Here is an 11702-nt window from a genome sequence, read left to right as displayed (position 1 = left end):
TCTAAAATATTTTTGAAGGAAGCTAAGAATTTAATCAAGAAGCATGAATCATGGTGAATCTAATATCCCAAGTTCACATACACTCGATTTTTTAGGGATTACTTTATTAGAAATTTGTTTAACGCTCCCCTCGAAATTCATGACAAGGGCTTAATCGCCTCCTATGTACTAGAAGTTGAGTGGTTGTATCGGGCATTGATAGATTGGTCTTTTGGTGCAATGGTAACCCCACTCTAACAAGTGGTACTAGAGCTTAATCATAGGTTTAAATCCTTAGACCCTGGTTAATGATGAGAGGGAGATTGTTAGAAATTTGTTCAACACTCCCCTCAAGATTCATGACAAGGGCTTAACCACCTCCTATGTACTATAAGTTGAGTGGTTGTATTAGGCATTGATAGATCGGTCTTTCGCTGCAATGACAACCCCACTCTAACATACTTGTTGTCCTAGGAGGCTCCCAAGATATCCTCCCAGCAAGTTGGAGATCATTGAAGTGGCAAGGCAACCAATTGCCTCTGTTAAGATTGAAAAACGAAAACACAAGCCTAGGGTTGGATTTTAATTAAATCATTAAAGAAAAAAAAAAATCATACATTGTAGTAGTTGAGGTCATAGAGAAAGAGTTTGAATTCTATAGTTTGTTGTATTGTGAAGAAAGAAAAAACTTTAACCTTGGAAAGAATATCAAGAGAGCATATGGAAGCAAATACCTTCACATTCAACACAAGATTATTGGGTAGATATAGATAATAAATTTGAAATCAGGATGAGAATATTCCAAAGGCTAATAGTGGATATGATCAAGAAATACGTATAGAAGAAAATTCAAATCCTCAATCAATTGGAGGAAGGTGCTAGAGTTATTAGGAATGATTTTGGAACAACTATAAATCAAGAATTTGAAGTTATAAGTTGGTATGATGATTAGGCAATCAATCTAGAAATCTTAATGATCCCAATTACTCTTTTCACTTATGAATGCCTAGATAGAAAGATGGCAAGTTTGGTAAGGAGAAGAATCTCATTGACACATGGAAATAAAAAGGAGGTAGAGGAAGTTGAAGAATAATAATAGTTGCAAGCATCAAGTGAAAGACAATAAAGGTGAGGTCGTAAAAAAGAGAATGAATTTAGAATGCTCCACAAAATGAAGACTCAAGGGATAAAGGGATAAAGATTGAGGAGCAAAAGCCAAGAAGCAAAACACTAATGATCATCCAAGGAAAGTGCTACTTCTAAACAAGAAAAAAATATTCCAACAAAGGGAAAAGAAGTAAATCAAGAGTTTGGAAAGAATAAATACAAGAAAAAAAGTTGAAGGTTCAAGCAATATCTAAAGAAAATCTTCGATCTTATCTAGTAGAGGGATAAAAAATTTGCATCGTCTCTCACCCTTGAGAGGGAGTTGATGGATGGTTTTGAGGACTTGAATATGTTAATCTAGAAGTCAAAGGATTGGATGGAAGTGGTTATATAAAAAGTTATTGCCTTTCTCCCTAAATTATTGAAACAATGTCATACAACCACATCAATCAAAGAAAGACCTCAAGCCATACATGCGATTTGGGAGGAATTCTAGCCCATAAGAGAGAAAACCATCTCCCAATTATGTAAGGATAGAAATTCAAAGACAACTCTTGGAGATGGGAAAGGTGATAAAAACGACTGGAATGAAAGATGCTAAAAAATGGTACTTGAGTTTTAGATAGGATAGTTTAGTGAACATAAGGAGTGATTGTTACCACCTCAATTCCACCACACAAGCTATTTGTGATAAGGCCAAAGAAGCAATAACATTACATGACTTGATGAAAAAAGAGAATACATCATGAATTTGGAAACGTTGACAGAAATATTAAGAGCCTTCAACTTTGAAGATTATGAAACCATCAAAAGGGAGTAACTTAGAAAATTTTCAGCTTTCATGGCTTTAGTACAAGACAACATGCCACATTAGGAGAAGATTATTTCCACAAGTACAATCGAGTTAGACATGGCTCTAATTGCAAGTTGCAAAGGATGCATATGCCTCTAGTGGATGAGCTTAATAATGTTTTGACTAGGTTAATTGAATTAGTAGAGAAAAAAAGGAACAAAGTTGTCTTCTAAAAGAAGATTTGATGTAAGCCTAAGTGGTAATTAATTTTCTGATTGGTAGATAGTTTAGGTGCTCTATTCTAACTAGCCCACAAGTTGGTGCCTCTTGATTAGTTGACAAAACTATATAATTTTCTTTTTGGATCACATGGTGGTTCGTTACTTTCATTGTATGGTAGGGTGGCAACCTTAATTAGGGTTTGTAGGGGATTGATCTAGGCCATTCATAATATTTAATCTTGGTCATTCATCATAACTAAGCCATTGTATAAGGCTTTCTCTCCTCAATAGTAAGGGAGATTTTTTGGAGAATCATTTCCAATATACAACTAAATTTGTTCTACTATTCATGGGTGTGTCTTACATGGTAAATTATTGTGATCAAATTGAAAGTGTTGCATGGTTATATGCATTCCTCACTTAGGATAGATTTGATTTGAAGTTGTTAAGTTAGAATTTACTTTGAGTAATTTAGTTGGATAAGAGTAATTGTGAATGCATATTTATTTGATTCAATCATAGACCAAACCGCTAGCTACTTGTTGATTGTAATTATTGTCTTGGGTGGTTAAGTGGAATTCAAATGCACTTAACTTCGATTTCTACTTGATCTTTAATTTGCATCAATTGACAAGATTGAACAAAGGGTATTGATTTGAAAATCACTTGGATACAGTTTAGAAGCTTGTGTTAGGTGAGTGGATCCAATTACAAGATTGCATCTAGTTGAGTCCAATTGCATTCACTCTTCCTTGCATCTTTAGGTAGAATAGAAAGCAACCTAGTGATCTAGCAAACCATATCATTTCAACTAAGTGGGTATCCACATTAAGTAAGGAACCTTGAGGTCACCTTATGGTCTTTCATCACAAAATTAATGTTTGTGTGTGTGTGTGTGTGTATGTGTGTGTGTGTGTGTGTGTGTGTGTGCGCGTGCATGCACATCAATAACAATAGCATCAACATCATCACATTCGCAAAAAATCATTCTTAGGTGAAAATGAATTAGGAAAAATTGTCTTATATAGAGTTCTTGAGGTATTTTATAGATTATTTTGACCTCTAATAATATGCGCGCGTGTGTGTGTGTGTGCGTGCATCAATAGCAATAGCATCAACATCATTACATTTGCAACAAATCATTCTTAGGTGAAAATGAATTAGGAAAAACTGTCTTATATAGAGTTCTCGAGGTATTTTATAGATTATTTTGACCTCTAATAATATTGGGATTAGATAACAAAAGGTGGGAAATAACATTCTAATAGGTTTGAATGTTGGCATGTTTTGGCAAGAATTATTGGGAAATGAATAGGTTCAATACCAAAGATTGTGAAAACCAATCTCTGTACGAAAAAACTAATTAATGGATTAGATTGAAGGCTTGGATAGAAACAACATGAAAATCTCAAACTTATATGAAGATATGAAATATAGGTTTTCTTAATTATGGATAACATATTATTAGACCCTTATTCAATATGATGCCCAAAAGTAGCATGGTAACCATGCTCAATAAACCTTGCAATACAATAAATAAAGATTAACATCGGCTTGAGATGGAAGTAATAAGGCATAAATCAAAACATAACATCCACACAACCCAAAATTTACATGGAGAAAATCTTGTGTGTGTGTGTGTGTGTGTGTGTGTGTGTGTGTGTGTGTGTGTGTGTGTGTGTGTCTGTGTCTGTGTCTATGTCTGTGTCCGTGTCTGTGTCCGTGCACGCGTATATTGGTCTAGATATCCATAATCTCGAAAAATAATATCAAATAATTTTGTTTATAACCCACTTTAACCATTGCTAGTGGAACACGCCACCACTTATGAATGTAGTAGAAATAATGGTGAGAATTAAATATTAAAAATTAATTTTACAATTTAGAGGAAGTACCTTAGGACACTTTCCAAGAATGTTGGAACAATATCATAAGATCTACAAGGTAGATGGAATCTTAATCCCAACATTTTCCCACATGGTGTCATATATAGTAAATACACTCATTAAGAATCATAAACAAGGGAAACTATCCCTTAGTCATCCATATATCATTTAAATCTTCAACATGCTCTTATGCTCTCAATTGCAAATCCAACATGTCACATATGGATGAAAAGGAACATGTTGAGGTGAACCATGTCAACTATTATTGAAACCTGCACTAGTCTCTTCATGGGCATAATCATCAAATTCAAATTGATATCTATGTCTTTGAATAACTGCCTTGCTCATACCACCTAGAAGAGAAACCACTAAAAAAAACAATTCATCCAAGCTAACCATAACTTAAAAGCAAAGCATACCAATATAGATGAACTTTATGTCATCAACCTATTAGTAGTACATCTACAATCAAAATGCAATATATCCATACTCCTATGTCAATGAAATTTACCAATATTTTATGACTACAAACAAGGCCAACAAACCAAGTCTTCATAATTACTAAAACAATCTTGTGGATATAGGCATTCCACATTTAAGTCATCCTACTACAAGAAAATGAGTATCTTACTACATCCACAATCAAAATGCAATATATCCATGCTCATATGTCAATGAAGTTTACCAATATTTTATGACTACAAACAAGGCCAACTAACCGAGTCTTCATAATTACTAAAACAATCTTGTGGATATAGACATTCCACATTTGAGTCATCCTACTACAAGAAAATGAGTATCTAATTCATAGCCTACATAACTTATAGATCCTTATCCAATGAAACATGCAAAGTCATCACCACATCAATAATTAGAAATCCAAGATATGTCATAGGACAATCAAACATATATCTAGAAACTCACCCCATGAGTAAAGTCAAATTTGAAGAATAAATCAAATTATTTTAAGTTTATCTATAGAACATCACATACATGATGTGTCTAACTTCTCTATTATATTGTTTCCAGGAAACATACATTGATCTACAGTTCCTATAACCAAAATGATACATTCTCTCTTATCATCAATCTCCATAGCTCTCCAAGTTTTTCAAACTCCATCATGTGAATGTAAACAAAAACGTGCAAGAAGAACAAATCATGTTACCAAGTTAATGTAGTGCAAGATCTCCTTCACCACTCCCAAACTGAAAGGATTCCATCTAAGATTGGAATTTAATAAAAAGTGGTAGATGAAAAAAATCATTTATACCCATAATAAAGGAAATAATGCCCAAAATCTACAAACCTTTCCTTGTACCTCTCCAAATAAATCATCAAAATCATATCCATATTTTAAGCAACAAGAAGAACAAAAATCCATAAATCAATGTTTCTTCTTCACAACAAGCCCTTCAAACTTCTATATTCCATATCAATTAATCATACGTTGTGTAAATTATCTTTGCCCTTGTCTTACATTGTAATAGTGCGGCCTTGAAGGATGTCCCTATAAAATGATAAGGTTTAAAGGAAAAATGCAACCTTACCCTAGAAGGAAAAAAGTGAGGTGGGGAGAATTGTCATTGCAGATTCACCACATTGTATCAAAGTTTTCTCTGTCTCAATTTTATTTACATTTCTAAATAGTTGTCCCCACCATCCCAAATTCTAGGGAAAAAAAAAACCCATCTTAAACCTCATTGTCATATCCCCACGCAAGAAACTTAAAGAAACGCTACTAGACAATTGATTTAGAGGCAACACAAAGTCTTCAATACTAAAAAAAACTACTATATACCTATTACTGTGCGTTGACATGAATCACAAATGAAGATACATGTAATGCAAACTAAATATGCCAACTATAATGATGCTTCCTATTGCACAAGAAAAAAAAGGGGATATCAAAACACTTCATTATTATCGGGAGTAATTGTTAAATACTTTAAAATAAAAAATTGGCAACTATTGTTAAACATGTTATTGTTGTTTTAAGAATATATGGCTTTATTGTAAATTCAAAGGTTTTTGTAATACATAGTATGTTTCAATGGTGTACTTGTGTTGTAATGAGAAAAGCAAATATTTTGATTTTTTAAGTAATCAAGATTACAAATTCTTATTTGGTACAAATTCATTTTGTAAGGAAAACAAGTAGATCATGTTATTGTTATAAACAGTGTAACACTAGCACTGGGGTACGTTAGGACACTAAGACTCTAGAACCATTTTTCAAGATAGGATGGCAATGGTCCTCAATTTTGGGACACTAGAGGGATGGTCATGGTCAAGGGATGGAGGGGATGGGGGGGTAGGGAGGGGTGTTGTGTATTATACATATAGAATTTGAAATGCTAGTTATGAAATGATGTTTCAGGACAACATACCAAACTGAAATACTTGAATATATAACAAAATTGCAACACGAACTAAAACCATTGAACATTCAACATACTAACATAGTAAATACCCAATAGTAACATTCACAAAACAAAATTCAAATACTCTTCCTAGTGACACTGTGGTTGCAGAATGGTGGACGTGGGGGTACTCGAGTACTCCAAGTACCCAATGCAGGGAAATGTCAACGACAGGTACTTCTAGGTTTGGAGGGGGGTATGAGTCCCCAACCTGAGTTTGACTGGTTATAAATGCTATTCCAATACATTGCTTTATATTTGTAGTTAGAAGCTCAATGCGGAAAATAATCTTCTTGTAATAAGAAAAAGAAATAATTTAATTTTTTAAGTAATCAAGATTATAATTTTTTTTTGGTTCAGTTTCATTTTGCAAGGGAAAAGAGTATAGATTAAGCTATTGTTATAAGTGCTATTCCAATATATTGCTTTCTAATTGTAGTTAGTTTAATAGCTCAATGAGGAAAATAATCTTCGTGTGAAAGCTTTGGCACCTTACATTCTCCTCTGTACTAGTTCATTTAGTTATCCTTTAGTCCAATCTGATTGCATAGACATCAGTTACTGTACATTATAGAAAAACAAGTAATACACTTATCATGAGGACATTGGTAGTGACATGATCTAAAACTGATTGAAATGAACCTACAAACTAAACCATGAAAAGCAATTGAAATTGAACAAAAAAGCATATTCTCTTAATAAGTATAATGATCTTACAAAGCAGAACTGAATGTATATAATAATTAATCAGCATGCATAAAACTGTGAAACAAATACAATGGAAACTGATGTAAACACTCCAACACTTCCTCACCAACTTTCCCATCAACATTGTTTGAATTTTGAGAGTGCTTCCAATTAGCTAAATACTGCCATTTTGCATTTGTGCATTTGCTATGGGTGAGATTTTTCAAAAATCCACTGATATGAACTAACAGCACTAGGGAAACCTTAATTTGGAATCAAATAAAAGCACATGTTATCTCATATAAGGCCAATATGGTTAAGGAATCAGTCCTCAGCTAATAAAATATAGGACTTCAGAGAAAAATCTGCCATGAATTAAACTTTTGGCATAACTAGAAGGCTGCAAAAGTGCCCTCCTATTGAATTTCCGAAGCTTGTATTCAATTTCAAGTTCAAAGAGAATTTCAATGCATCATGCAATAACATCCAATTGAAAACTTTTAAGCTGAGATATTTTGAGAGCTTACAAGTTTCAGTAAATAAAGGTTCTTTTATGAAGGCTAACTAGTTAGATACAAATGCTTGACAGTTTTGAAGTTGTCCTCAGTGTCGTATCTATTCCCTTAATAGACTAATGGTATCATTGAAGTCTACTACCCGATCTTGGAGTCCAAATCCTACTGTTCAGTTTGCATAAAACCCTCCTAGGTCAAAATTTACTTCAAGAGTAGGAGAGGTATACAAGTACAACCTAACTCTTATCTCTGACCACCAAGGGAAAAGGCCAAGTTGGTCTAAAGTACAATGAGATCCACTTCATAGATATTCAGAGCTAAATACAAGAGTGCACTGGTACTAGGCAAACTCCCCAAGTCCTCAGATGAGCCTGGTCTCCCAAGGCCACAAGACTAAGGAACAAGTCCTGTGCCTGGCCAGACTCACATGCCCCAATATCAAGTGTCACTCCACAGTTGTGCAATTGATGTACATCAAAGGATGATATCCATTTTAAAATTCCCAGTCCATTCTGACTTTCTTTCAATTTAACCTTCCAGATTTTATTTGCAATCACATAAAAGCCTAACAAACTTACACAATCAGACACATGCACTCAATAGCATTCATAACGAATATCTTCGGTCACTCTGTTGAATTCTGCCCAAACCCAAACCCACCCACACCCCCACCTCCCCTGCCAACCACACCCTTGCATCAAGTTTTTGTCATTTTTGTATGCCAGTCAGGCAGTGTTGTTTTGAGAACAGAAAGGCATTGTCCAACCGTCCAACAATAGCCAGTAAAAATTATGCAGAACCAGCCTCGTCTCTTAGCAATCCCAATACCTGCCTCATGTGTTTCCCTTCCAGACTAACTCCACAGTGCCACAGAAAAGTTTCTTTTAATTTTCTAGTACTTTGGTGCTTGTTGGTGATTTGTTCTAGCATCTGACTATCTCATTTCTTGAGCTTTCTATCTAGTCCGTTACACATATGCCAGTCCATTAACATTCATCACTCCAGCTATTGATTATTTGCAATCACTTCCATCTTGCACAACAATGCAATCACACTTTCTGCACTTGCTTTTAGTTGCTCCAATCTTTGCCAGGAAGCCTAATTAACCCAGACTTGAGATGCCGTCAACTTAAACAAATCCAATTTGCTTTGATTACTATGTGCACATTGATCCCACTAATGATCTTGCTGAAATCTGAATTTGTTTGATTTTCTTATTTATTTATCTTTATTTTTTATCATTACTTCAACCCATTATAATCAGTCTAGATCAACCTATATATTGGTCCAGGTCCACCTACTTGCTACAGACCATCTGTCCAGCTAGTGAGTAATCTGGCTGAATTATATCTAGCTTTACTCATTTGCTAGTTTCTCATCCATTTTGTTGCACTCTCAACTAACTTAAATGAACAAAAGTTTCTTTAGTCTTACAATCACTTGCTATCAACAAGTTGGCTCAATTTGTCCTAATTTTCAGGTTGATCATTTTGCTGTCACCAATTATTTTTAATTCGAAATGATTTACACTAGTTTTAGCCTTTGATTTTTTTCACAAAACCTATGATATTGGATTTATTTAACAAAAATCATGGTTTTGAAGTGGTCTCTCAAACTTTTGCTACCACCTTCTAATCTAGGTCACAAGGTTAATGTTCAAGTTTGTGTCCATTATCAGGAAATAAAGAAGTCACAATAGTTTGTCAGCTATGTAAACAAGAGTAAATCTTCAAGATAAAAAAGTTTGAGGTTTTATCTTGAGTATTAAAATGTAACAAATGATCATATTAACCAATAAATGAACAAAACAAAACTACAAACATTGATATGAATAATTACAAATTCATTATAACAACTAATTTTGTGGGGATGATCTATGAGTTTTATCTCCAAAATGATATCATATATAGTAGCATACCTATTTTGAACAAAGTCTATGTAAATGGCACCAATAGATATCATTCTTAAGGCACTCATTCTGCTTGAATGACAGATCCACTCAGAAAAAATGTGTCTTAAGTACAGTATCTCTTGCCATCTTCACATAAACTTATCTAAAATTAGGTAGGCTAGTACCCATTTCAAGTAAAAAGGTTATAAAATGTAACATGAATAAAATATAAAGCATAGATCTCAATATAATAAATAAAGACAGTTGGAAAAGACAATAGGTGAAAGAAATTTTTTTATCGGCAATCTTAATAACATTACCAATTGTCAAATATATAAACTACACTATATTAGGCTATTGGCAAAAATTTATAAATGTTAGATAATTAAGTCAAAGTTATTTACTTGTGTTACTACCAGTTTAAGATTAAAATTACATACTTATGTTACTACTAGCTTCAGAATAGTGGCAAACTTATGTTGTCGACACCTAAATGGTGCTGAATTCAAATCTTCCTCAATACAAAAAAAATTAAAAAATTAAGCTTTACATCCAGATCCACTTATGCAAGTAATGCTTCTCCCCAGAAAATTTCATCTGGAAAGTAAATTAGGAAGTCAAGACAGCACAGGCTCAGTCAAGGAGGGTAGTCCCCTAATTTACAGGTGCTCATTAGCAGATGGATGCCCAATAAAATCAAATGGTTCTTTTGCCTATGAATGCTAACTTGTAACATGGGATGAGGTGGACAAAAAAACAACCAACCAGCTAAAATCCTTTAAAAACATCAAAAAACTGTGATATAACTTCAGTTACGGCTTTTTACTTAGAAATTCACTTCAGAACACTAAAAGAACTTCAGAAGAAGAATTTTTGATAGACAAAATCTGAGGCCAAGACAGTAGATGTTTTTTAAATGTCCAAGAAAAAAATAATAATAAATTAAATAAAAATGCAAGTTCTCTGTGGATTTTCTCTGGGTGCACACTTTGGAGCACAAATTCATCTATGGATGTACCCACCCTACCCCAAGCTCCAAAGCCTGGACCCAAAGAAAATTGGACCACAAAACTGAACTGAGGATAAGCTAAACTCAAATCTAGGGTTTTACGTTTTTCTAAGCAAGTTGGACCACAAAACTGAACTGAGGATGAGTTAAACTCAAACCTAGGGTTTTAGGTTTTTCTAAGCAAATTGGGAACAAGGTAAAATTGCTCAAATTCACATTGTATTTGTTTGCTGAATGTATATTTTGTCTAGTGTGTGCCACGTCCAAGTCTCAAGCCCAAATTTCAGTGAAAAATAAACCTGCATAGTCTATGTCAAGTCCAAGTCTGATAACTGTGGTCCAAAGCTTGTTCAAGAAACTTCGGAAAAAAAAGGTTCCTAAAGAAAATCCTAACAAGCTAGGGAAAAGAAGTGTAATCGTCACAACACTGAGACCTTAAATGAATGCAAATGCCAAAGGCATCAAGGTGGATGGCATCAACCTCTATTTCAGCTATGTATTGTGCATTTATCCCTTACTTCACATCTTTTATTTACTTGTATCTCCAATCCTGTTGACCAATCCTAAGGAGATGGATGTAGATCTTTTTCTACTTTAAGCTAAAGCCTTTTAACCAAGCTTTTTTAGATAAGATTACTTTATGACCTTGGTGCTACCAAAGCATTAATCTTGTTCTTTTTAACTTGTAAATTCATCATAAAAGTATGTTCTTCTCTTCAAGCCCATTTTCCTTAGTGCCCATGCATCCATGTTTACCCTCTATTTATTAAATATCCTCTATTTCCATTTACTCTGCATGAATAATGTATGCACTGAAATATGCTCTCAAAGGAATTAATCTACGGAAAACAAAATTCAAAGTGACATCAAAATTGGACGAAAGGGATCCAAAACAAACAAGTGTTGGCCTCCTTAATGCAGTGGTGTGTCTTCTGGTTGTAAATTGTATGTGCGCTCACAATTTTGGCATTATGATTGTGCTGAAACTTGCTCAAAGATGGAGTTGTGTGGAGACAATGAAGTTGAGTTGTTGCATTCTTTTGTTGCATAATGAAAGAATGAGACAATGTTTTGGTTATGTGTTGGAGAGAATGAAATGGAGAACTATGATGAGGAGATGGAGATTGAGCGTGCAGAAAAGTTAGGCTTCTCACCCCATGAGAGGTTGAGAATGCCAAGTGTTGGGAAGAG

This window comes from Cupressus sempervirens, chromosome 3 (genome assembly GCF_028749045.1).
Source record: "Cupressus sempervirens isolate cs-2001-9-10 chromosome 3, ASM2874904v1, whole genome shotgun sequence".
NCBI classification, from domain to species: domain Eukaryota; kingdom Viridiplantae; phylum Streptophyta; class Pinopsida; order Cupressales; family Cupressaceae; genus Cupressus; species Cupressus sempervirens.
The sequence above is the reverse complement of the archived record's forward strand: the minus strand, read 5'-3'. Positions refer to the sequence as shown.